Consider the following 25013-nt stretch of genomic DNA (forward strand, 5'->3'; position numbering starts at 1 on the left):
ATTGTATATGTATATTTCACTTACATCAATCTACTGTCTACCCAACAATCTATTGTCTATCTAGCATCTATCTTCTACTGTTTATTATCTCTCTCTACAATCTGCCTATTTCTCTATTTATCCAACCAACTATATATAGTCTCTATCTCTAGCATATATCTCTACCATTATCTTATTATCTTTCTTCATATCACCTATCTATCAGTCCTGTACCACTCATTGTGAAGATAACTATGTATGCAAATGCTATATATAAATAATAGCAACTGGCATGCAGGTTGAACACTGTCAGGAAAAAGAGGGATTCTTCTTCAGTGTTTACATACGTCTATGCTGTAAAGCACCCAAAACTAGTGTTAATGTAACCTTATAGAGCTTTAGTATAGTAGGAGATCTTTATATCACTATGGGCTTTCTGTTTAAGGGGATAATGAAATGTTGCTATTTTCTGGCCATTTGCTTCTTGAGTCTGAGGTGAGCATTCTTGGTAGTCTTCATTCCCCTGCCATTGCTATCACTCCTAATCCACACATGCACACATAAAGGACTAAAAGCAATGAATCTACTAGGTCACTTACTGGAAGTTCTAAAGGCAGGAGAAAAACCAAACCTTTTTTCGTTATAAAATGAGTACTTCTTATTTATTACAGTGATAGGAAACTGACTGACACACATTTGAATCCATGAGGGTTAGTTATTGATCAATTGTGCTTGGATCAGACACTATCCAAATGGATTACAGTGTGGAAAGGAAATTATAATATGATTTTTCAGGCATGAAGGACTGTGCTCCTAAAGCCAGAAGGAGGGGTCATAGGCACAGTGAGTTAGGCTCAGGACCAATGGTTGATAAGAAGCAAGTACAAATGCTGTTTAGGAGTCTACATGGAAGAAATATAAATAGCATGTTTCTCTCCCACTTTGTGCCTTCCAGATTCCCCTCAGTGTTGGTGATGACTGTGCAGACCTCACTGATTTTCAGGGACTCCACACTGTCATTCTGAGCTCCCTTTGTGAACCTAGGCCTTTTATCATATATTATTTATATCTGATATCTAATTGTATATATATGTAAATATATGTATATATATATATTTCACTTACATCAATCTACTGTCTGTAATATGATTGTTCAGGCATGAAGGACTGTGCTCCTAAAGCTAGAAGGAAGGGTCTAAAAGAACAGTGGGATCTTTACCCTTGATCCTTGTCCTCCATGACTCTCTTGGAGCACTGCTTCTGTGATTGTTTTTATGTAAATCAATACAGGGGAAATTATATGTAGAGATACCATTGTGATCCCTTTTGGAAAGCACATTGTATTAGCTACTTGTCCTGATGCTCAGGTAAAATATCAGTCAAATCAAGCAACTTAATAAAGGAAGAGTTTATTTCAGCTGATATTTCATGAGTACCCAGTCCATTGTGGCAGGGAAGTCAGGGTGTTGGGACTATGAGACAACTGGTCACACTTCATCTGCAGTCAGGAAACACAGATAAATAAATGTCAGTATTTAGCTAATTTTCACCTTTTTAGTTAAGACCAGGACCTCAGCCTATTGAGTGGTACCATTCATATTTATGATAGGCCTTCTCACCTCAGTGAATCAAATCTAGAAATGTCCTCACAGACATGTCCAGAGTTTGTTCCCATAGTGATTCTAGATCTTATCAAACTGGTAATATTAACCACTGTTCACATGTTCATTTTTGCCCTTGTTGTGTAAGAACAACCTTCTGATGGCCAGGGTGAGATATTGGCTCCCATCCTTGTCTGCAGTCTTCTTGGCAAGATGACTGAGAAGTGGACTAGCAACAGCTGCTACATGGACTTAGTGGGATTCTGTGTGGCAACCTGGTAGATTTATATTCCCTAGTAGATGAGCATCAGAATCTTCAAATCTGGAGCCAACATGTGCAGGTACCAGATCTGTAGGGTCATTAAGGGGCTCAGAGTCTTCAAACCTGTGGTCTGGAACCCAGAGATGTCATAATAAGAGGTCTAGGTTCATAAAGGGAGCTTAGAATGACAGTGTGGAGTCCCTTTTCCACTCCTTGGTTCCATCCATATCCATACCATGACTCTTTTTTTTTTTTTTTTTTAGCTGTCTCCACAAATCCCACCTCTGTGGTCTTGTCATAGACAACTCATTGATTATAATATTGTGGGACCCTAAGCAGGGACTCAGTTAATTTGAGCCTGACTTTTCCACTCAAATTATAGGAAAAGAAATGCAATGGCTAGTAGTCTGGACTTTGTGAAGTCCTTGCTTTCAGCACACCTGAGAGGATTCATTTTACAAGTTGACTATGCCATGGCTATGCCCACAGTCATGCAGCCATTTATATCATATAAGATATGCTGTGCAGGTATTTCATGAACATGACTAAGGCCTATATACAGCTAACTTTAGGGGAATATGCTAAATCATAAGGTGGTATGACTGAAATCAGATCAGGGTGTTAAGAACAGATCTGAGGGTTTTTTTTTTTTTTCTGAAGGAGAAGAACAACAAATATTTCCAACTGAGAAGAGCAGCTTTGAGTCTTTCCAAAGAATTTGCTTCTAGCAGGCTGCCTCAGGATTCCAGACTTGCACTGCATCTTCCACAGTTGTGTAAGTAAGTCCATGGTAATAAACCCTGCCCCTATTAACACGTACACAAATACATTCGCCTATACGAATGTGAGTGTGTCCTATTTGGAAACGCACATAAACACAATGGTGTATATGTGAATATCTTATTGGTCTGCTTTTCTTGACCATAATGGACCTTGTTGGAATTTAGTAGCTATTAATTGTTTCATCCTCTGGCTTTGCCTGAGCAGATCTAATAAGGTAGGAAATTCAATCTCCTTTTGAGTTCTTTTACCATCATTGTTAAAGCTTGAGCCACAGACTCAGCTTTACTACTGTATTATAGCAACTGAAATTCTCTCTGTCTCTGTCTCTCTGTCTCTGTCTCTGTCTCTGTCTCTCTCTGTACCAGATTGTTCTCAAATTTATATTATATCTGCCTTAGCCTCCAAAGTGTTGGCATCACACATGTATACCACCATATCTGGCCAAGAATCTCTTTACACGTCCTAAAGAAGATTCGCTACATTTTATCTTCAATATTAATCACCTTCAACATTTTCTCATGCATCTACATCATGCACCCTCTTCATAACAGGACCCATCTAGTGTTGAAGTTCTCATACCTGCTGATAGTCACATACTAAGTGTCATCTGATGTGTTACATGGATCAGTGTTTTCTCTTTCTCTGTGCTACCCCAGTCAACTACTGGGGTGTGTTGTAACAATTATCCTGTCACTATGTGCCAATGACTGTACACGCTCTTCTCCTGTCCATGTGCCAGGTTCTTATTGTCTACCAGTCTGCAGGATGCATACCAAATTCAGCTCTGAACTACTTTTGCTACTACCTGGCGTAGGGCATGTTCCCTGAGAAGCAGACAGTGAGGTAGATCATTGTGAGATGGCTTTCAGCATCTGCAGTTGTGGTTGAAGGCACTCAGTGGGTTGACAAAGATGCAGCAACATTAAGTGCCTCAGTTGGTCCCATGTGGAATGTGAAACAGGGTTAGCCCTTGAGAATTCTTGGAGATGAAGCAAATGGGCCCGGCACATTGCTGTGCCTGTAAACCCAAGGGATGGACAAAAGCGTAGGATAGGAAGCCTTATTCTGATGAAGTTAAGTTTCAGAGAGAAACCCTGGCTGTTAACACTAGCATCTGTCATAAATCTCCTTGAAAGTGCATCAGTATATTCACTCCAGACTAGCATCAAAGCTTATTGCTATGGAAGTGATTTCTTAGGGTTAGAGTCAGTGTACCATCACAAGGGTAACTAGTAAAGTATACCATCACAAGGGTAACAAGTAAAGTGTACCATCACAAGAGTAACAAGTAAAGTGTACCATCACAAGGGCAGGGTGCATGCAGCAAAAACACGTTTTTCTATAGTGGTATATGAGTAAATAACAATAGCCAGTTATAATGAATAATCAAAAGTAAACTCACTCCTATCCACCACACCTGGAAGGGACATGAAAGCATAATCCAAGAACAATTCCATGTTTTTGAAGAAACTCAGATAACAAGACTCTTGTTTTGGTTTCTTAGAGTTTTCTCACAAGAACTCAGAAATCTTGTCACACAGCTCCATTCTTGGACCATCTTCCAACACAGGGACGTGTGTTCTGGATGGAGATCACTGACTCAGTAGTCAAACTTACTTGAAGAGCTCCAGTATTGCACAAATCTTAAAGGGTCTTATTAATAAAAACAAACCTGGAGCCAGGTATTGGGGTGAATGCTGGAAGATCAGAGAAGCAGAACAAGCCACAGCCACCTCACCTTGCCATTTCCTCAGCTGATCCTGTTTCCTCAGACTGGAAACCTCTGAGTCCTCATCCTAATGGATCTCAGCTGAACTGCTCCTCAAAATCCTAAAAGCTTAACTGAGGCCTAGTTCCTGGGCCTCACACCCTATATACCTTTCTGCTTCCTGCCATTACTTCCTGGGATTAAAGGCATGAGTCAACATGCCTGGCTGTTTCCAGTGTGGCTTTGAATTCACAGAGATCCAGATGGGTCTCTGCCTCCAGAATGCTACAATCAAAAGTATGTATGCCACCATTTTCTGGCCTCTATATCTAGTGGCTGTTCTGTCCTCTGATTCCAGATAAGTTTATTAGGGTGCACGATATATTGGGAAACACAATACCACCACATTCCAGGTGCAGTGAGAGAATCTGTCTCAAAAAATAATATAGAGAGCAACTAAAAAGAAAACTAACATGGACCTCTGGCCTCCACATGCATGAACACCACATATACACACACATACACACACACACAAACACACACACACACACAAACACACACACACACACACAAACACACACACACACACACACACACAGTTTAGTTCCTTTCTTGTTACTGTGATTAAAATATCTGATTAAAGCAACTTAAGGGGAAGAGTTTATTTGTCTTGAAGTTACAGAGGGAGACAATCCATCAAGGAAGACAAGATGGCAGCATGTAGGGCAGGCATGGTGGCTGGAGCAGGAGTCTGCCTGTCAACTTGCATCTACATGCAGGAAGCAGAGAATGAAGGGGGAGGAAGGCAAGGAAATCTCTAGTGAGATTATTTTCCTCTTACAGGGTCCAAAACCTTCCCAAACAGTGGCACCAGCTGGAACAAAGTGTTCAAACACATGAACCTATGGGGCACTATATAGCACACATGCTTACATATACATGTGCACAAGAGTGCACACACAGTTTATAAGAATATAATACCCTTGAACTTGAAGCTGACTGGTGTTCTAGAGTAGTGATAGTTACAAAGAAACATAACTTTTCCTCATAGAAATATGTTTTCTAAATAAATCTAAATATCACCATGATTGTGTCTCTAGAAAATGATCTCCCAATGTGGTAGATATCTGGGTATATTGACTGACCAAGACACTGTTACCCTGTAAAGTAGAGAGATGCTATCATTCTTGGCAGGATTGTATGCACATGCTATATGTCAAGAATATCCTACATGTTTTTCTTCCTAAATTCAAGAATTTGGAACTCTTGTATTATTTTCCATTTTACAACCTGCATTTTTTAGATGGTGAAATTGATCATGTATTCTTTTCATAGACTGAAGTAGTTTTTCAACAGGCACAGAGGTTCAACTCCATTTGTCTGGAGGATGAAAAGTACTCATGATATGAAATCAACATGTAGCTTCTGCTACTGAATTTGGGCTATGGTCCCCCGGGGAGTGTTGAGCATAATTGTAATTATGTATAAATACTTGTAACTTGTGATATGAAATCCAACACTCAAGAAGAGAGATGTACTGGTTATGTGCCTCACTGCATGAAAAAATACTAGGCAAAGGTCACTTAAGGAAGGATTTATTTATTTTAGCTCAGGTTTAAGGGTGCACTCCATCATGGTCTGCATTCAGAGCATCTGGGCAAATTGTATCCACAGTGAATAAGCAGGGAGAGGCGAGAGCTGGTAGTTGGTTAGACTTTCTCATTTTTATTCAGTCCAGAACTCCAGCTATTGGGATAATGCTGTGCATATTTAGGATGAGTCTTTGTACCTCAGCAAACCTAATCTAGATAACTGCTAAGAAATATGGCTTGAGATTTCTTTCCGTGGTGATTCTAAATCCCATCAAATTGACAAGGGAGATTAAGCATAACAAATTGTGTGTGGATTTTGGGGTCATTAAAAATGACTCAGGGTGTTTTATGTATTTTTTTTTTAGTCTTTCTTCCTACTGTATATTCTCTTCCCTCCAAGAAGCTCTGTTTTTATACCTCACAGTCAGTGAGTTCTCCAAACCCCTTTGTAGCTTTTCAGATATGGGATTCATTTATAAGCCAAATCTAGACAATCATGCCAAGTGGCTTCTTGTGTCAAGGTTAATATCACAGTTAGCGTTAACTGTCACCTTGCCATAGCCTAGAGCCATCTGGGAAGGGAGTCTAAGTTGAAGGATTGACCAGGTCAGACTGACCTGAAGGCGTATCTGTGAAGAATTGTCTTGATGTGTAATTGATGTGGAAGGCTCAGCCTGCTGTAGGTAGCACCATCCCTTGGGCAGGTGGTTCTGGGCTCTGTGAGAAACCTGGCTAAGCATTAATCTGAGAGCAAACTGATAGGCAGTGTTCCTCCATTGTGCCAGCCTCAGAGTTCCTGCCCTGACTTCCCTCAGTGATGGACTGCAACCTGGAAGTCTTTGCCAAATAAACCCTTCCCTCTTCCAACTTGCTTTTGGTCAGAGTGTTTTTATCACAACACCAAGGAGACTGGAACAGTTTATGTTCTAAACAACAAATCAGTGCTCTTCCCTGTAATTATTGTTTGAGCTCTGGATGGCAGGCACTATTTTTACTGAAGTTGGCAAAGCTGAACTGGGATGACATGAATGTAGGAATATGGGTGGTCTTCCTACTTGCATCATGGATGGTACTACATGCCACAAAGGGGAGACCACCACAGAGAGATGAAGTTACAGCTGGAGCAAAGGCACTGGCTGCCATTTGGATAGCAGTTACATTCCACTTGAAATCACTCTGAAGTCCAGGCGTTTTAGTCCCATGAACAGTTAGTTCAAGCTAGTTTTAAACTGTTTGTGTATGTTTTTAAATTAATAAAGGAACTGAAAAGATCATCAATAGATCTTTGTTTGTTCGTGTATGTGCATGTGTATGTGCACCCATATGCACATGTGTGTGTGTGTGTGTGTGTGTGTGTGTGTGTGTGTGTGTGTGTTTATGCATGTATACAGAGACCAGAAGTTGACGTCAGGTGTCTTTCTCAATTATTCACCACTTATTGTTTGATACAAGGTCTCTCACTGAATCTAGAGCTCACCAATTTGGCTACATCGGCTGGTCAGTAAAGTCTAAGAACCCTCCTGTCTGCCTCTCCAGCACTGGGATTGCAAGTGCATGCTAGCACATGTGGCTTTGTTGTGTTGTTGTTGTTTGTTTAATACAGGTTCTGGGGGTACACTCAGGCCCTTAGACTTGTGCAGAAGGCACTTTACTAACTGAGCCCTCACCCAGCCCTAGTAGATATTCTTACTCCTGCAATAACTTTTTATCAATGGTCGTTTTGCCGAGTTCTACTTGACACACCCCTAGAAAAGTTGATCCCTAGTTCTTGAAGTCCTTTCTGACTTGATGTGTGTTAATATCCCTCTACTCTCTCCTTTCTCGCCATACGAGAATAAGAACAACCATAAGTTAACTATACATTCACAGGCAAGTCATTTACATCATGTATAATTTGTGTGTGCATGTGTATGTACGTATATGTGTGTGTGTCTGTCTGTATTTGTGTGTATCTGAATCTGGGGGGTCAAGCATGTGTATATTTTGCATGCACTTGCATACATGTGTGGATTCATGCAAGCCATGGCGCATGAAAGAACAGTTTGCAGTAGTCTGTCCCTGCATCCTCCATACGGCTCCTGGAGTTTGAATTCAGGCTGTCTGTCAGGCTTGTTGGCAAGCACCTTTATCTGCTCAGCCATCTTGCCAGTCACTGTTTTACTTTATTATATTTTTATTTCCCCATCCACAAAATGAAAATTGGATGCAATGTTACCCCTAAAACACAGCCCTCACCTGGAAAACGTTGTGATTTTATAAGAAGAGGGGATGGTGAGAGAAACTGCAGCCAGGAGTTGCACAGACTTTAGCACATGGTTGACTCAAAGGCAAATGCACTCAGGTGAGATCATTTTTAATTTCCCTCTTTCCTCTTGGGTAAGGTCATGATGCTCCACAGTAAGTGAGGTTTTTTTCCAGAAAGAAAGAAGACCTTCTTCTTTTTTTTTTTTTTTTTTTTTTTTTTTAAATTTTTATTTTGCAATACAATTCAGTTCTACATATCAGCCACAGATTCCCTTGTTCTCCCCCCTCCCGCCCCCCTCACCTTCCCCCCAGCCCGCCCCCCATTCCAATCTCCTCCAGGGCAAAGCCTTCCCCACAGACTGAGATCAACCTGGTGGACTCAGTCCAGGTAGGTCCAGTCCCCTCCTCCCATGCTGAGCCAAGGGACCCTGCATAGGCCCCAGGTTTCAAACAGCCAATTCATGCAATGAGCACAGGACCCGGTCCCACTGCCTGGATGCCTCCCAAACAGATCAGGCCAATCAACTGTCTCACCCACTCAGAGGGCCTGATCCAGTTGGTGACCCCTCAGCCATTGGTTCATATTTCATGAACAGACTGCTGGCAATGGTCGAGCGACAATCCGAACTGACCTACTCTGGTGTTGGGATGGCCAAACACCCTAATTGTCGTGCTAGAAACCTCATCCAACTACTGATGGACCTGGAGGCAGAGATCCATGACTAGGCCCCAGGTGGATCTCTGGGAGTCCAATTAGCGAGAATGAGGAGGGTTTATATGAGAGAGAATTGTTGAGACCAAGGTCGGATAAAGCACAGAGACCTTCTTCTTAAGAAGTGGCAAGCATTCAGTAATGCCCTGGTATTGTTGCCTGGATTCCAATTACTGGGGAAGCATCCCCTGCTTTCCTGCACTTTGCATTTCGACGTGCCGTCTTCTCTCAGTGGAACCAATTGCCTTAAAGCCATTGTGAAGCCATAGTTACCCTCATCTCATCACCAAAAAGTATAATCATAAAAGTGTTAAGTACACATATTCATTTTCCTCTCCTTCAACCAAGCAAGTGCACCTCCTCAGTGCTCAATGCTGAAGTGATGATTTGTTCTCTGCTGTGAAAGTCTTAATGGAAAAATTAGACATACAACACGCTCCTCAGAAGCAAAACATCTGATCCCATTGCTTGGGAAAACAGTTGATATTCCTCTCTTTTTTTTTTTTTATCCAACACCGAAACTCTCTGTGGCTTTATTATTGTCTTCCTTTCTCTTTTCTACTGAGGAGTCTGAGCACATTAGAAATGGAAGGGGATTATTGTTCAGATACTCTGACTAAAACTACAAAATACTTCAATTTTCACAAAAGTTTTATTCTATATCTGAAAATATTTTTTGTTTCTTTCTTTATTCCAAATTAAATTAAATCTAACTCCAAGCTATTTGTCGAAGGTAAAGAGAAATTAATTCCTTCCGTGTTGGAGAAGTCTCACCGTCTTAGGAATCACGTCAGAATTCCTAAAGGCTACCATGTATGCAGCTTCCAGCTCAGGTCTTCTCATCTTCTGCCCACAGGGGTCGGGAGGAGGAGATCTGTCCAAATTAGATGTTTCTTGAGATGAACAACACTGCTATTTCTGTATCAAACTTGCATAGTGCAATTATCAATAAAGTTGGGAGACATAAAGGCTCATGTAGACTAGCTATGTGAGTGCTTGCCACTTCTCTGAGGTGTAGAATTGGGAGTAGAACAATTGACCCTCTCACCTGTGGGGTCCCTTGTTCCTTTGAGCAGTTTTTAAAGTCTTGATATCAATGATCTGTATCTATGTATTGATCTATGTATTTCTATATGTAGATATTATACATGGTTATATATATGTATATTCAGATACTCTGACTAAAACTACCAAATACTTCAATTTTCACAAAAGTTTTATTCTATATCTGAAAATATTTTTTGTTTCTTTCTTTTGTATGTCTGTATGTTCATCAGTCTACACAGTTATTTAAATTTCTCTCTCTCTCTTTATATATATATATCTTTATCATCTATCTATCTATCTATCTATATCTATGTATGTATCTAGCTGTCTATCATCTATCTACTCTCTATCTATATCTATCTATGTATCTATCAATCATCTATCTTCTAACTATGTATCTATAATTTGCCTATCTGTCTGTCTATCATCTATCTATCTATATATACCTATCAAACTATCATCTATCTATTATCTATCATCCATCTATCTATATCTGTCTATTCATCTATTATCTATCTATCTATCTATCTATCTATCTATCTATCTATCTATCTATCTATTCTATCATCTATCTCTCCCTCCATTTATCATTTTTATTTCTGTCTTTCACATCTCTCTCATCTCCATTTATCTATGTAACTTTGTTCACATCTAAGCTTTTAAGATTTCCTTCTCCAGAATTTGAGAGCAAAGAGCAGGGAAGAGTTGAAAAATTTCAGACTTTAGCCAGAATGTAAAAATCAGTGACATCTTCAAACAAAGGCCTGTCCATTCTGTTGGGAAAAAATCCTGTGACCCAATATCATCTCATCCTATTTAATGCAGTATAGCAGGCAAGGAAGAAAGACCTTCACAGACTTCAGATTCTCACACCTCCTTTGTTTACTTGTGTAACTCTTGGCTAATTGCTTACTCATATTTTTTATGCATGTGTCCTTATTTGCAAACAAATGCTGTATTAGCAACTATTAGTTGCTATGAAGGGCTAAATGAGTTATCATCTGGAGGGGCTAAGAAAGTTGTCAGCTGTTGGTCATGCTCTGTAGTAATGCTTCATATTCATTAGTCATATTCTAAACCTGCCTTCAGAACTCAGCTCTTTGTTTTATGGAGAATCAAGCAACAAGGTCATCAAAATCAAAGGTTCTGATCTTGACTCTGTCAACTGCTGGACCACGAAGGAAGTCATATAACCTTTCAGCTTTGGTGTCCTCATCTGAGGAACAGGATGATGGGTTGCAGATGTTATAAGGAACAATGCCTTTGAATTCCTTAGGAAATTATTAGAAGATCTTAATCTTGAGTGACAGTGTAGGGTCTACATCCTTCTCTCATTTCATGCAGTCATATTCTGTTATCACACTCTTGCCAAAGGGAACCTTGTTTCATCATTGTTCTGAATCTCTGATGGCTCATTTTCCTTATCTCAAGATATATGAGTTATTTCTCTAGTTGCCAAGACAAAATACTCAACAAAATAAACTTAAAGAATGAAGGAGCTTTAATTTTGGCCCACAGTCTGAGGGTACAGTCCATCTTGGTGGAGAGGTCGTGGCAGCAGGTGAGTGAAATGTCTGATCACATAGTATCCACAGTCAAGAAGCAGAGAGGCAAATGATGCAGAGCAGTTCACTTTCTTCTTTTTATTTAGTCTGGGTCCTCAGTCAATGGGATGAAACTACTCTCAGTGTGGGAATTCCCACTTTAGGGAGCACAGTCTAGAAACCGGATGTTTGTTTTCCTGGTGATTCTAAATCTCATCGAGTTAATAGTCAAGATCAGCCACCACACAATGCTAGAAACAAGGTGGACATATGACTATGTACAAAACCTTGTTGAATTTAGTTAACTCAGAAGCTGGTCTAGATTACCCTTCAAATAGCTTCCCCTATCATTAGAAGAAGTACACCATCTGTAGGCCAGATCTGGCTACAGGACTCAGCCCCCAGCTACATCCATTTTTCATGAAATGAAGCCTCCCTAGGACATAGTACTTGCCATGATGCTCTGTTTCTAGCCAAGTGGCCAGGCTGTTTGAATAGAAGCAGATGCACTGTTCTTGGCCTAGAGGCATCATTAGAAAGCCTCCAGGTTGCCTGGGAGGATCCATCTGGTGGCGTTGTTGGGCCAAATTTAACACATGGGCCCGTTAGCAATATTAATGACTGTCCTCAAATGGGCTCAGCCAAATGTCATTTCTATTCAGAGGGCTTCCAACTCACTCTGTGTGGCTAGGCCGAGTGGGACAAGTGAGTGATGTGCTCTTGATAGATAAATGTACATGCTGTGATGACACATGAGGGGCTCAGCTCACATCCACTGTGGTTGAAATCTATCCATATATCTATTTATCATATATTTATTTATCATTTATCCATTTGTCATCTATCCATATATATGCTTCTATCAATCTATATGATAGGTTATGTATCTATCAATATATTTTTGTATCATCTATCTATCATCTATCTGTCTATCTACCTATTTATCTTTTATATATTGTCTATCAATCATCTTTTATTAGTCTATCTATAAATCATCCATATATCATTTATCAATCTATCATCTGTCATCTACCTATCTATCATCTATCTATCTGTCTATCAATTTTAAGCTGTCAAATGCTTACATACTGTGTGCTATGTGTCCTGCCTTGGTCTAGCCACTTTCTGGACCACCATAGAGGAGAAGAACTGCTGAATTGGGTTCACAGGTTTAACAACATCATTTAACACATAGTTACTAAAGAGTGTGTTGAGTAGCTATTTCTTCTAGTTAAAACAGGAGGGAGCCACCTGGGAAAACTCTGGAAGCCAAGGGAACTTAGGAAGTTGAGGGAGTTCAGAGAGCTACAGGAGTCACAAGATTCCTTGCCACATTTAGGGCTCACTGGGTGGAGGTGTCTACATGTTATTAAGGGAATTCCAGGGATGCAGCTTCAGTCAGTTGCCTCTCATGCTGAGGTGGGCTTTCTGTAGATGCGGTGCCTTTCTACCTGTGCTCTTGTTAGTAACTCTAATAAACTCATTGGTTCACTAAAGAGTCTATGTGTATATTAATAGAAAAGAATTATAGAATTAAATAGAATTTATATAGACTATGTATATTAATGTATATTAATAGAATTGACAAGTATTTGTTCATATTTCCCAAGGAAAAGTCTCACCAGAGTAAATATGTTCTTAACATTGATCTGTAAGCGGAATAGTCTAATCCCCAGCTATAGTTGGGTGACATTTCCCAGATGAGGGCAGGTTGCAAAAGCTAAGGCCTTTTCTGATTTAACTCCTTTATGTTCCCAGTCCACAATGACAAGCATCTTGCTGTATCCAGCAGCTCTTGGAACCCACTTATTGGTTCACTACTTTTCAGAATGTCTAACACTCCAATTTGAGTATAAAAAGTCTGTTTCCAAATGTGTTACTGTTTGGAGTTGTGGTGTTATTTCTTCTCCATTTGACATGACAGCTGACCATGTGTCTAACATTGACAAATGGCATTTTGTTAGAAGTGTATTGTGCAACATCTAGATGGAAGCTTATAATCCAGTGTTTGATTCCCTATGATTCCTTATATTCCACAAGCTAAGCTCCATTAGCCTGAAGCACTGCTCTTGGCTGATCTGTGCTGGTATTTGTGTGAGGGAGAAATGTATGTTTCATGGAGGAACTTATTGAATCTTAGGGGATGCTTGTACAGAAGCATAAACTGACCCACTCTGCCTGGATTTGGAAATGTAATACAAATATCAGGTATGATAAGGACCAGTGTAATGAGGGAGAAAATGAATGGATACTAATCCCTGTGTTTGAGAGAGTTCAGAATCCACAATCACAAAGACTCTGTAATTCCCCCTTCTGTATATCTTTAAAATCACGCCCTGTTAGATTGCAAATTGATCTCCTCCAGGGGCTCATTAGGTAGCCTCACTGGCTGCTTTTGTGAGCTGTGTGTCTTTCTAGTCCAGTGACCTCCTGCTACAGTCATAGACAATGTGACTCAACCTTTCCCCACCCTCAGCTCTCAATGTGAAGATGTGGATGGGAGCAATTGAAATTTTCCTTCATGAATCATATTTAAATCTTTCACCTGTTTTTTATTTTTATTGATAAAATGACAAATTCCATATACAATTATTTTATAGTCTTATCTTGTGTATGATGTGCTGTGGGATAATGCTTTTGTACATTGGTTTAATAAAATACTGATTGGCCATTAGCCAGGCAGGATTGGCAGACAAGGAGAATTCTGGGGAGAGGAAGGCTGAGTCAGGAGATTCCAACCTGCCATCTAGGGAGCAGCATGTAACAGCACACAGGTAAAGCCATGGAACATGTGGCAACATATAGATTAACAGAAACAGGCTGAGTTCAAATGGAAGAGCTAGTCAGTGGAAGGCCTGAGCTAATGTCCGAGCAGTTTTAATTAATATAAGCTCCTCAGTGATTATTTTATAAGCGTCTGTGGGGTCTGCGGGGCTGGGCAGAACCAGAGAAAACTTCAGCTACAATGATGTGTACGTATGTGTGTGTTTTTGTGTGTCAGTGCAGTTGTATTCATGCCATGGCATGAGAGTGGAGGTCAGAAGACAACATTGGATGTGGTCCTCACTTCCACCTTGTTTGAAAGGACCTTCTTAGTGTTTGCCTTTGCATGTACCAGGTTAGCTGGCCTTGGGGCTTCCTGTGACAGGAACTCTCCTGTCTTTGCTGCATATCATGCTGCAAGAACATACTGCCATGTTGAGCTTTTATGTCCATACCAGGAATTTTCACTCAGGTCACTTTGCTTGATCAGCAAACACCTTATCCACTGGGTCATCTGCCAAGACTCTATATGCAATTATTTTAAACACAGCTATTTACATCTGATCATCCTCATGGTGTCACAGGAATAACAGGGGCGTATTTAGGCTTCCTGTGATTTGATTTAAATGTGAGACATTTGGGACTAATCTTATTTCTGTTCCCTGGCTTGAATATTTGCAAACTTAGCCATGCAAGTGTCCTGGGAAGTAAAGTTAGACATGTAGGATTCAAATAGGGAATAAATCACCCCAAGGAACTCCATACAGACAGACTAGAGAGAGCCCACATCAAATTTTCAAGAGCCTGAGGCTTCACTCCTGCAGTTGCAAGACATAAAATGAGAAAAGAAGAGGGGTCACAAAAGATATGGGCATTCAAAGTTATAGCAGAGCTCGAGACCTGGGTAAAGACAAGTCAGAGTGTGGTACAAAGAAAAAGGGCTTGACTCGGTGTCAGGTGAGAATGAAGATGCCCACCTGTGCCCACAGACTTCCTTTTCCAGATGGAGGATGAAGACTGTCTCCATCCATCCAACTTCACTATTTGTCCCAGGAATTTCAGAAAGAGAGAGATATACCCTAGTAAATGACACTCTTGCTGTTTAGACAATTTATGTTGGACTGTAAATTTTTCCTCATCAGCTCACGCTGTTGAGTACTTGGGACCCAGCTGGTGGTACTGTTTCAGAAAGCTGGTGAACCTTTAAGAGGTGGCACCTCGCTGGAGAAGATGAATCACTGGGAGTGGAACATTTGGTTAGGTTATATAGCCCAGCCCCATCCTTGTTAAAATACTGCTTCCTGACTACAGACATAATGTGAACAACTGCTGCTGGGTTCTTTCTGCCATGCTGGGCTGTAACCCCTATTAAACTCTGAGCTAGAATATACCCTTGCTCCTCTGCATTTTTTCTGGTCAGGGGTTTGGTCATAACAAGAAGGAACTCCTAGGGTCTCACCCCAACTTTGTGTACATATCCTCTCAATTTTCTATCTATGTCATACCACTATTCTTATCTGGTTTCTGCTGTTAGGACAAATTGCACAAAAGAGGAAAGATTTTGTGGCTTCCTCTTCTGTGTTATTGTCCATCAACACAACAAAGTTAAGGCCGTAATTCAGGCAGCTACTCACAACATATCTACATTCAAGAGCAGAGAGGAGGGAATGCATCAATGCCACCACTTGCTTGCAGAGAATTTTCTTCACTCCTCCTCATCCCAGGACCAGCTGCTCATGCAATAGTGCTGCCCAACATAGAGTGGGTCTTCCTGCATCAATTATCAATCAAGACAATCTCCCCATAGATATACCTACATTTTACCCTGGTGATTCTAGTTTGTGTAAAGTTAACAATTAAAACTAAACAGTACACCTACTAAATGTGAAGTTGATAGTACCCTTTTATTCCCTTCACACTTGGATATATATATATATATATATATATATATATATATATATATATATATATTAGGATTATACATCATTCAAATCATGTATCACCCCCTCCTTACTTAGAAATGGAAAAACTTATTTTACTAAATATTTGCCTCAAACTGACAAAATTATTCTAAACAGCAAATTTATTTTCTCTTTTCATATTTATCTGTGCTTGCTAATTAACTAGTCCAGTAGCAACTGCACAGGGATTCTGATTGTGCTGATGATGCATTCGAACAAATTACAAGGAAACAAATGTGTGTGTTTGGGCCAAGTTTGCCAAGTTTCAAATCTAATCTGCATTATGTAAGTTTCCCAGAGGAGGTTCAAACAGCTCTGTGAAAGGTGTCATGTGATTAGTGGGAACTCTACAGTACTGTGTGCTGAGGCATTTTCTTAAGTGTCAGTTTCCAGATTCATCCATGTTGAAGACATTTTGCCTCACATGACAATCCCATTGTTGCAAAATATAAAAAGGATTTGGGGAAATCTGGATTTTATTATTGTTAAAGCATTGGCTGTAACACAATTGTTTGCAAACAAAGATTCTTCTTTTCTGGACTTTGTCCATTCTCAAATTAATTAGCCCTTTATGATAACCGTAGCTGGCACATCTTGTATTCTAACAGATGGCAAGGACACATTTCTGCTAACACCCACGTTGGGATGCTATCTGTAGATCACATCCTTTTCCAAGAGGCTGGGCACCAGTTTGGACATTCTGCCATACAAACACATGAAGAAAATAAATCTCCCTCCCACCTCAGCTCACAACAAAAATTGGAAGCTGAGAATCCACCTTGGAGGTAGGATTTACTTCATAATGCCCCACAATAGCTCTATGAATTAGACCTTATAGATGGATCTCTATGAGTTCCAGGCCAGCCAGGCTATATATGTAAGACTTTATACACACACCCACAAAAAGAAGAAGGAGGAGGAGGAAGAGGTAGAAATGGACAAATTGCTAGGTTTGGGGCTAGGGGCAGTTGAGGCCATGTTCACCTGCAGTAGCCTCTACTGTCATTGTTGCTGTAAAGGAGATGCCAGGCCTCCCACCAAAAGCCTGACTGTGACTCTTTTGCTCTTACTGAAACTCTCTAATAGATTAATTCAAGTGTCTGAATTCCAGGAGAATGATACGCACCCTAATTCCAGTTTCCCAAGGAAGTTTACAAGCCCAGCCTTTTGGTGGCACAGTCCCTATGCATATAATGCCAAATGTGCCCCTTCTACCCACTTTCTCCCATCTTCTAACTCACATAAAACAAAATTATTTACTCTCTTCTTCAAAATGCAAATATTCCAATCCTCTATCCAGCACCTCAGACTTAGGGATATCCTGACCACCAACAGGCACTATAAACTTCAAGCAGGTAGTGTGAAACCCCACCTTTCCCTGAGACCTATAAGAAGGTATCAACTATTCTGCCTCATGAGCTCTTTCTTAGAGATCTGACCATGCTGTCTGTCTCTAGTTCTGGTGCCTGAATAACTCTCTTACCAAAAAGGAATTCTCCTCTGAAATCCCTCTCAAGCTGTAACCAGAGATCTTTAGCAAATGGTCTTTGCTATATTTTATATGATGCAAGGGATGGTTCCTTCCAAATTAAGAGCTGTATGCTAAGAAAAGGATTGAAGTCTCTGAACAAACTGATGACATGAGCACTGCATAGTTGGTTAAGGGGATTTTTTTATAGATATGGGGGAGAGAATAGACAGGCATCTGGGAAAATCTAGAGCAGAGAGAGAAAGAAGTCAACTGAACATGGCCAGCTGACTGAACTGGGTCATGAGAAGAGAGATGGAGAGGAAGAGTGAGAGATGAAGACAAAGAGAAAGAGAGGGCAGGCAAAAAAGAGAAGACTGAGAGAGAGCAGAGCTGAAATAGCAGGGTTATAAGGAGAATGTGAAGCTGGGGGAAGGGAAGCTCCTGAGCTGGAGGAAGTTTAGACTAGGTGGGAGGGGAGAAGAGCTGAGGAGAGGCAGCATGGACTCTGAAATGTGTAACAGGCACCTGTGGTACTGAGGGAGCCTGGAGGCCAGCATGTGCTTTGCTATGCTAACAGGCACCACAAACAACCATTTGTCCTTTCTGCCAGTGATAAGGGAAATGGCTCTTTTGGTAGAGGGGAACTAGCTTCACAAATTCTAGAGGATTTCTGGCTTTTTTCTAACTGCCATAACTTGGGGAAATGGAGTTTCCTTTGGACCTGATAACTTCCACAAGAAAGACTGGTATATTGGCTTCTTCACAACTCCTTGTAAACACTTGAACAAAGATGAACTGCACCTTCAACCTCTTGGTTCCTGAAGTCACCACTGAACTTGTCATCTTCTTCTCCTCAGGGCTGGTTGTCATCTGGCCTCTGACCAGGCCTTTTCTCAGGTCTTTGTGCACTCCAAATTTGCTATCTGTTGTCACACTGTGGAATGTTCTTTTCTTCTTCTTCCTTCCTTCCTTCCTTCTTTCCTCCCTCCCTCCCTTCCTCCCTCCCTCCCTCCATCCCTCCCTCCCTTCCTTTCTTGTTTTGCATGTGCACATGTATATGCTGTAGGCTAGAAGATGTATCACATGTGTGTGCATATAGAGGCCAGAGGTTGATATCTAAATCTTCCTCCATCATTCTTCACCATTTGTTTTGAGATAAGCATCTCACTGAACCTAGCTCTCGTGAACTGGGCTAGGCCAGCCAGCCAATCAGCTCCAGGATCTGCCTGTTCCAACCCTTCATCCCCACTACACTGCTTCCACGTCTGACTTTTTACATCATTTCTGGTGACTTGAACTCAGGTCCTCATGCTGTGCAGATGCGCTTTACCCACTGAGCCACCTCCCCAGGCTCATCTCTCTCTACGGCTCCCTCCCACAACAAAACACTCTCTCTCTCTCTCTCTCTCTCCTTCCCAATTTCACCATCACACAATTACTGGTTTTATTCACATTTACAATCCAACTACCTCTGCATACAGTATAAGATTAATATGCCCCTTTTATGTGTATTAGAGCAGTTGTCCTCTGATAAAATAAAAGTAAAGAAAGAGGAAATTAATTAGCCTTACAAGTGAGCTTGTTATGAAGAAGAAAACAGAAAGGTTCTGGTGTTTTGTAAGTGAAGTTGGCTTGCACCAGGCGGGGGCGGGGGGTTGTTTATTATGGACCTATTCAAGTTTCCCAATGCATAACCATACATTTCATTCCCAACCTTCCCTCCCATCCCAAGTTAATTTGCAAAATGAAAAGATGCATGTTTCATCTGTGGGTGAGTGGATCTGTTTAATTGGCAAGTTGTCATGATTTTTCGTAATGATGGTTTTTTAACTATGTGAAAAAAAAGACAAATGGTAAATTATAGAAACATCATTTGTCACTGTGTAATGATGGCCTCTGAATTCTAAGTGCTGTGCACAATAATATATCTGTTATTCTCTGTGACAAATAGAACGATAAAACCCACTAATAGATTATATTTTTTTTTCTGTCCCTGACAGGTTTATTTATTCCTTCTTCTGTGTTTAGGAAACCTACTCCTACTCATCAGCCTTAACTGGTACCCAAGGCAGAGATAGGACAAGTCAAACCTTGCTCTGAAAGCAGGACAACTGCAGTCGTGATTAGAGCATGGGTTGTCTTTGCCAAAAATTGAAGCTGCTAGTGAGGTAGCAGCAACTCCTCACTGGGTATGTTTCATTTCTCATCGTCATCCCAGAGAGATGGCTGTTGCAGGAGAGTACCATGAAAGTGGGATTCAAACAAGGCTGTTGAACAGTCTACAGTCATACACTCTATCATGTGGGTTAATGTGATTATTTGAGCCGACTGAGGGTTTGTGTGTGTGTGTGTGTGTGTGTGTGTGTGTGTTTCTGTCTGTCTGTTTGTCTGTGTGTGTGTGAGTGTGAATGAAATACATTGATAGGTCTTATTTATTTATGAAAGTATCAAACTGAGTAAAAGACTAGATGGTAATAGTCAACTCAACGTTTCTGATTACAACAAAGGACATTTGAATTTACTATATCCTGTATGTACTTTTAAAAAGGGAGTTGAGAGGATGGCTCAAAGGGTAAAGTACTTGATACTTAAGCATAAAGATCTGATTTCAGATCCCTAAGTACCCATGTAGACACTGGGAGCCACAGGAAAAGTCTTTAACTCAGGGCTGGGTGGGACAGAGCCTGGTGGATCCCTGGAACTTGCTGCTGGCCACTCAAGCCAAAGGAGTGAGCTGAGCTTCAGTAAGAGAGAGACTGGAGGGTGATAGGGGGAAGATGCTCAACTCTGACCTCTGGCTTTGATTTTAAGTATCTGCACATAACACACACACACACACACACACACACACACACACACACACACCCCTGCATACACTATCCATATACACACACACCTGAATACACCCCCCCACACAACTTCCATATACCACACACACACTTGCATACACTACATACACACACACCTGCATACACTACCCATATACACAAACACATCTGCATACACCATATACTGACACCTTCATACATCACACATACACACACACAAACACACACACACACACACACCTGCAGACACCACACACACACACACACACACATACACACACACACACACTCACTTACACAAATAAATAAATGTAATAAAAACAACTTTAAAAAAGAATGTTCTGCTGGAACAGATGAAAAACATCAAGAACGAGCCCCAGGAAAAGCCCTGTCTGACCCATTCTCTATTAGATTCTTCATTGTTTCTTCTTCTTTTCAGGAAATCTGTCACAATAGGAAGCATCTCCTTTTGTGACCTGGCACTCACTAAAGTATTCTGACCTTATGCATGAAAACCTCCTGGGATTTAACACAAGGACAGCTCCATTCAAGAAGAGAAAGCCTTTGTTCCTGTAAGCAGCCCATCTAAGGACTGGCCCTGGAAGAGGGATCGCATGTCTGAAACTCAAACTTAGGTGTGAGAAGTTCAAGGAGGGAAAGTAGACTGACAAATTTTCACTTAGGTTAAAAATGAAATTAAACTTATGCCATGGAGAAAGTTTCCATCTGATGAACTGGCTTGGTGTTTGGATAGCTATTCTTCAATGTCAGCATGATTTAATATGGAATCAATTAAGCAATGTGGGGCTGTGTGGGCACTTCCATATCTTTACCATATCTTGGAATGATTTACTTTCACAGACATTATTATATTTAAGGTATTCAATTTGCATTTTCAAAAAGATAAAGGCTTAGAGAATTAAGTGACTAGATAAAATAATAGATTATTAATGAACTTGAAACTTAGTAGAAAAGTAATGAAGAATTTATTATTAAGACCCTATTAAGACCCTATTCAGGATAGGCGCCCAGTGTGGGGCATGTACTCAGCCCATGATCATGAGTAGAACCTTCTCTGAAGTCTCCTTCCTTCTGGATACCAGAAAATACAGAGTGGAGCCACTGTCAGAGAGTACCTAGTCTCAGGGGAAGGTTGTTTTTAAGTCTGTCTTGCTGTATTTATACCCAAGTGTCAAAGGAAAACTGGTATAACCTGTGGATTAATTCAGTCATATGCTTCAGTTAAAACATAGCCTCCAGGAAGAAGTCTGGCTGCTAGGATCTATCAAAGTGTCAGCACACTGACCACACCTTTGTATTCGTCCACAACATGACAAATGAACCTCTGAGATCATACAACTTGCATGGAATAGATGTGTCAGGCATGAAATAATCACAGGCTTGTTCTTTCTTTGAACTGTGCAACTAGGACTGCACAAAGGAAAGTTATTTTAATATGTGAAAGTAGTAGCTTGCCCAGCAAGACCAAGATAAATATATGGTGTAGGAAAAGACCTTTGTCCAGGTAGAAGTTACTGTGATAGGATGTGAAAAGGAGCTGCTGTGTGCATTCAGGGAAGCCAAGATGGATGAAAGAACTGAGCAATGAGGGAAAGACATTGGGTGATGATCAAAAAGAGTAACAGATGTGGAGTGGAGCTGGCCTGAGACTGAGACAAGGTGTGTGCTGTGAATGGGGGAGCCAGAGAAATGGAGTTGCCCAAACCCTTTTTAGCTCAGTAGATCGTGAGTGAGTCTTGGACATTGTGCTATAGGATTTGATTAACCATTGGAATTTTGTTTCGCTTTGATCCAATTATAACTGTACCATGGCTTTTCTCTTTTGGAACAAGAGAGTGTGCAATTTATTTTGGATTTTCAGGAGCCCACATTTAAGATAGTTTTGGATATTTTAAAGAGATTAAAATTTTAACTATTTTTTGAAAGAAAGCTTGTAGTATTTTAAAAATTACAGTCTGTTTTGTATTATACTTTTAACATGAGATCTTGGGGATAAACCAGAAAGGACAGTTAGGATTTAGTCATAATGTGTCCATGTGTCAAATTGACAGGGGGTCAATGGTGCTGGTTAGGTTTTGTCAACTTGACACAAATTAGAATCATGTGGAAAGAGGGAATCTCAGTTGAAGAACTCCTCCATCAGATTGATATGTGGGCTTGTCTATGGGACACTTTCTTGATTAACGATTTCGGTGGCGAGACTCAGCCTGTTGTAGACATTATCCACCCTGGGCAGATGGTCCTGGGTTGAATAAGAAAAGTAGGTTCAGGCCGGGCGATGGTGGCGCACGCCTTTAATCCCAGCACTCAGGAGGCAGAGCCAGGCAGATCTCTGTGAGTTCGAGGCCAGCCTGGGCTACCAAGTGAGTTCCAGGAAAGGCGCAAAGCTACACAGAGAAACCCTGTCTCGGGGGAAAAAAAAAAAAGAAAAGAAAAAGAAAAGTAGGTTCAGGTTCTCGGGAACTCCCTGGCTCTTATATATCACCCGCAATTCCTTTTTATTTCCCTCTCCTACAGCATGGCAAGATGTCCGAAGGAAAGAAGGCCAAGGGGAAGAAGGTGATCCTTAACTCCTCTGTCATGAAGAAACAGGAGGCCAAAAACATGGTGAATTATCTGTTTGTAAAAAGTCCTCACAACTTTAGCGTTGGATAGGACATCATCCCAAAAGGAACCTCACTTGCTTTGTCAAATGATCCCACCCTATAAGGCTGCAGTGGCAAAGGGTCATCCTCTGTAAGTGGCTCCAAGTACCTGGCGCCATTAACCAATTCCCCCAGGCCCTGGAATAGCAAACAGCTACCTAGATGCCTAAGCTTGGCCACAAGTATGGACCAGAGATGAGGATAAGAAGCCAAGAGTGCTGACCCATGCTAAGAAGAGGGCTGGTGGCAAAGGGGGCGTCCTCAGTAAGAAACCACCTAACCTTGGAGCAGGAGTCAATATGGTCACTACTCTGGTGGAGAACAAGAAGGCTCAGCCAGTGGAAATCCCCCATGCCGAAGACCCCCTTGAGCAAGTGGTCTTGCTGCCTGCTGTGTGTCTCAAGCTGGGATTGCCCCCCTGCATCATCAAGGGAAGGCCAGGCTGGTCCACAGGAAGACATGCACCACTCTTGTCTTCGGAAGACGAAGGTGCTCCGGCTAAGCCGGTGGAAGCTATCAGGACCAACTACAATTACAGATATGGTGAGATCTGCCGTCACTGGAGAGGCAATGTCCTGGGTCAAAAATCTTAGGCTTGCATTGAGAACCTTGAAAAGGCAAAGGGCAAAGAACTGGGTCAAAGTACACTGCTAAGTCTTCTGTACAGCAATGTAATTTTAAAGATATAATTTAAAATTTAAAATTACAGGAAGGAAGAAAAAGAAGGAAGGAAGGAAGGAAGGGAAGAAGGAATGAAGGAAGGAAAAGAAGGAAAGCAAGTAAGCTGAGGAATGAGCCAGTAAACGGCTTTTCTCCACAGTCCTGCCTCTGTTCTTTCTTGAATTCCTGCTCTATCTTCCTTCAATGCTGGGTTCTTATTGGAACGTATAAACCTAATAAAGTTCTCCTTCCCTGGTTGTTTTGGTTGGTGTTTTTTATCACAGCAACAGACAGTGAAGTGTGACGATTCTCTCTGGCAGTGAGCCACAATGCTGAGGCCGAGTCCCTCTTCCTTCCTGTCCTTTTCCTCCGTGCAGTTTTCAGTATCCTTTCATTCCCTTGGTGCTCTTCCAAGCTCTTCCTCTCTTTGGAATCAACCTGATTATCCTTGGTAACTTGAATGAGAAGTGTTTCCCCTAGGCTCGGGTATTTGATCACTTGGTCCCTGGTTGGTAGCACTGGTTGGGAGGTTGTGGAATCTTTAGGAGGTGAAGCCCTCCTGCTGGAAGAAGTCAGTCATTAATGGCAGGATTTGAGAGCTTTTAGCCTCTCCTCGCTTGCACTTTGCTCTCTGCTTTGTGTTTGCAGTTGAAATTGCGATCTTTCAGCTGCCTGTTCCAGCCACTGTGCTGGCTGTTTGTGGCTGTGTCTCTGCCGTGATGGACTCTTAGTCCTCTGGAACAGTAAGCCCAAATCAAGTTTCTGTAAATTACTTTGGACGTGGTGTTTTATCACAAAATAATAATAATAAAAAGAAACGAATAGATCCTTTACCAGATAACACAGAGGCGAGGTCTAGCTTGTCTTCTTACCCAGAAGTGCTCTTGTGTTTTTGTTTTTGTTTTTTTTTTTTTTTTTTTTTTTTTTTTGGTTTTTCGAGACAGGGTTTCTCTGTGTAGCTTTGCACCTTTCCTGGAACTCACTTGGTAGTCCAGGCTGGCCTCGAACTCACAGAGATCCGCCTGGCTCTGCCTCCCAAGTGCTGGGATTAAAGGCGTGCGCCACCACCGCCCGGCTATGCTCTTGTGTTTTTAATAACACTTTTTCTATCTACCCTGTATCGCTTTCTTCACTTCCGTTTGGAAGCTAGTGTTTCTTCTTAAAGATCTATTTTATTTTTAATTACACATAT

The 25013-nt window shown here is 41.1% G+C and overlaps 2 long non-coding RNA genes across 3 annotated transcripts; one reads left to right on the forward strand and one right to left on the reverse strand.

The window, feature by feature from the left end:
• Nucleotides 1-1372: 1372 nt before the first annotated feature.
• On the reverse strand, nucleotides 1373-1969 carry LOC131925224 (uncharacterized). Its single transcript, XR_009383184.1, has 2 exons — nucleotides 1599-1969; nucleotides 1373-1477 (listed from the first exon to the last, which is right to left on the reverse strand). It is a non-coding gene; the product is annotated as an uncharacterized LOC131925224 (long non-coding RNA).
• Nucleotides 1970-2487: 518 nt separating this feature from the next.
• Nucleotides 2488-24078, forward strand: LOC131925225 (uncharacterized). Of its 2 annotated transcripts, none has more exons than XR_009383185.1 (3): nucleotides 2488-2617; nucleotides 20935-21067; nucleotides 23034-24078. It is a non-coding gene; the product is annotated as an uncharacterized LOC131925225 (long non-coding RNA). The 2 variants fall into 2 exon arrangements; XR_009383186.1 differs by lacking the exon at nucleotides 23034-24078 and adding an exon at nucleotides 21738-21871.
• Nucleotides 24079-25013: the final 935 nt, after the last annotated feature.

The sequence above is a fragment of the Peromyscus eremicus genome, chromosome 15, assembly GCF_949786415.1.
Source record: "Peromyscus eremicus chromosome 15, PerEre_H2_v1, whole genome shotgun sequence".
NCBI lineage: Eukaryota > Metazoa > Chordata > Mammalia > Rodentia > Cricetidae > Peromyscus > Peromyscus eremicus.